Source organism: Rutidosis leptorrhynchoides, chromosome 4, assembly GCF_046630445.1.
Source record: "Rutidosis leptorrhynchoides isolate AG116_Rl617_1_P2 chromosome 4, CSIRO_AGI_Rlap_v1, whole genome shotgun sequence".
Classification (NCBI taxonomy): Eukaryota; Viridiplantae; Streptophyta; class Magnoliopsida; order Asterales; family Asteraceae; genus Rutidosis; species Rutidosis leptorrhynchoides.
In genome coordinates, this window is record NC_092336.1 from 522,143,417 (window position 1) to 522,146,548 (window position 3,132).

Sequence of the window (3,132 nt, forward strand, 5' to 3'; positions counted from 1 at the left end):
CGTATAATTATCGTGTGTTATATAGTTCGTGATATCATCGGTCAAATTGGACGGTCAAACGTTGTGTAAAACTTTTTTCAAAAATATAAGTCTCAACAGTTTGGATTGCTTATCATGTTGGTAAGGTTTAATTTATGTAAATATTAATCTCATAAGTATAGAACGATCGGAAAATTCCGGGTCGTTACAGTAAGACCATTGTAGAAGGTACAGATTTGGGCTGACCGTTCTAACTGGTGATTAGGGCACTTCTTCAGCAGGGTTTTGAAACGCTCCCATGCAGTGTAAAGAGATTCATCATAACTTTGTTTGAAGTTAATGATGTCATTCTTCAGTTTGGTTTGTTTAGAAGGAGGAAAATATTTGGTTAGGAATTTAGTCGCCATCTCCGTCCATGACGTGATGGAATCTTTTTCCAGTCCTTCAAACCAAGTTTGAGCATGATGAGCGAGAGAATATGGGAACAAGTATAGCCGGACTATATCTTGTCCTATCCCTGGCTGTTTGTAGGATTTCGAAAGAGATATGAATTTATCAAGGTGAGAATTAGGATCGTCATTGGGTAATCCATGAAACTGGCAGCTATTCTGAATGAGCTGGATGATGTGATGTTTTAACTCGAACGAGTGTCCTTGAATCTCTGGAAATCTGATTGGTCCTCCTCGACCTTCAATCGAGGGTTTCGTGTTTTCTGCTAAAGTAACGCGTAACGCCATTTGGTTTCTGATTCGTGCTTCCTTACGTGCTTTAGAGATTATTGCATCTGGATCAGGTACGAATAACAACGGCCCTGGTCTAGATCGGGTTTGGGTCATACACTAGGTATGCCTTTTTGGTTTTAATTTTCGCAAATAAGCTAAATTATAATAAGCTAAACTAAACTAATTCTAAGGTAATCTAATTTAATCTAAGGCAATCTAAGGTAATCTAAGGTGGTCTAATCTAAGGTAAACTAGAGTAATCTAAAGTAATCTAATCTAATTAACTAACTATCCTATGGTGGAATATGTTTTTGGTTCTGACTACTAATTCCCTGGTATTTCGGTAACAAAGTTCCGCACAAACTATTCAACAAACCAAGTGGCCAGGCCGACTACGGAGAGGCAGGATCCTTTTGGTCCCAATATAATTGGCGACTGTTTGGAAAATCCAATAACCAAGTCCGTGTATAATTGTCTTTCTTAGACACCACTAAATGCTTGTGAATAAGTTTGATTGAAAATAGTATTTCCTGATACCAGCTCCCCGGCAGCGGCGCCAAAAACTAGTTAGTATCTCCTGATATGGCCGAAATGGACGGTTTTTATTTGCACGGTGTTGTTAGGCCGCGGCTCGCAGGATCAGCCACTCATGGGAGAGGGTACTGTTTTAAATTTATATTTAGCGGGGCCTAAATCTTACTACTCCTTATAAGTAAGGGAAGTATGACCTAGAGTCGTATTTTTGAGATATCAGTAACATCGAACCTATATTGTAGCCTAAGATAGTTAGGGAGTAGTGAATATTTATTTTGGGATTTTCTAGTTTATAAGATAGATAAAGTAAATGCGATAAAATCTGTAATTCATATAAGGTTAAAGTAAGTGCATACTATGAATTCATCAGTTATTCTGCCGAGATTATGGAATGCTGGCTCATGAATAGGCAGAGACCCTGTATTCATTACACTGGTCTTAAACGCCCCTGTCATAAGACATGTCACTGGGTACTGCGTTAGGCTTGAAGATTCTGAATAGACAGCAACGTCCCTTACCCCTGACGCCCGTGCAGTCTGACTACAGGCATACACATTTAGACGGCTCATCCAATTGAGCGACTCGGTTGGGTGACGTATTAACATTCCGAAATGGTCTAAACTTTCTTAAGCATAATAAAATACATGGTTTACCATATCCGAGAGACGTGATGTGTTTCAATGCTTTCGTTAATGATTGGTAAAAGATAGTTAGGCCCTTAAAAAGAGTTCAACCATAAAGAACACCATGGCCAAGTCAAGTCTGACTTCCATGAACACGTTCGGTTATCCTAATGGTCCAATCCTTTATGTATCTAAACAAACAGTTCCTTAATTAACTAAGAATCCCTCAAGCGGGGTGCAATGCTTGAGACCGTGTTATAGTGCAGTGTACTGGTCAACACTAACCGTGGATCCTTAGGGAAAATTGGACCTTGTGAAAATGTTTTATGATTTTTTTAAAATGTCATGCTAGTTTTTACACTAGACATGTTTTTCGTTTTTAACCTCAAATTCCGGTTGAGGGCAACTGAAACCCGTAATCTCAGTCAGTGATTAGAAAGCTATCCGCCCCCATGATTGAAGTATCATGGAACTTGAAACCGAATGTCCAAAAAAATGGTTTTACACAATATAGTTCATAAAATAGCATAAGTTTTAGAAGAAACTTATATCATGTCCAAATATCATCGGTGAACCATGAGTTTGCACACCTCAATTTGTTATGGCATATGTATGTTGACAGCGGTCAAACATAGATGCGGTTGATCTTTACGGAGATCATCCATCTAGGGATTAGATTCATTAGTCTTAAAAGCTAATTTGCAATGTGCCCCCCATTGTACGAGACAGATCCATCTCATGGTTAGGATAAGTCTGACCACCAAAAACCCTATTTGATGCTGAGGTGAGGTGGATTTCCAGCCGATGATAGAGATGACTTTTCAAGATTTTTCGTCAACCTACAGCTGTTCTGGACTACATCTTCTAACATAAGTTAGCAAGTGTGTCATATTGGAAGACTTTACTTCCTTAAAGGATGGACTTGATTCATCCTTTATTACTCGCATTAATGGGATATTTGGGTTTATACATTCCAAAGCAATGATATCTGCAATAAACTTCATAGAAACATGTGATAAATGGTTCTAAACATATGGGTTTATAAATTCTGTTATACTTGGTTTTCTTTTATAGGTTTTAATCAAATAATCTTATGTATTTTCAATGTATGGAGACAATAATTTCGGTTTTTGACACCTAATCTTTAATTGCTCGTAATTACCTTAAAAATTTACTAGATATATTTGTTTAAAAATTTTCAAAATTTTTCGTAAAAAAAAAAACACCAAGATATAAGTTCTCGAGAATTTATATATTCCCACCCCACACTTAAG

General features: G+C 37.4%; 1 non-coding gene across 1 annotated transcript; it reads left to right on the forward strand.

The window, feature by feature from the left end:
- The first annotated feature begins 231 nt into the window (after window positions 1-231).
- On the forward strand, window positions 232-338 carry LOC139845949 (small nucleolar RNA R71). The gene has a single exon (XR_011758700.1). It is a non-coding gene; the product is annotated as a small nucleolar RNA R71 (small nucleolar RNA).
- Window positions 339-3,132: the final 2,794 nt, after the last annotated feature.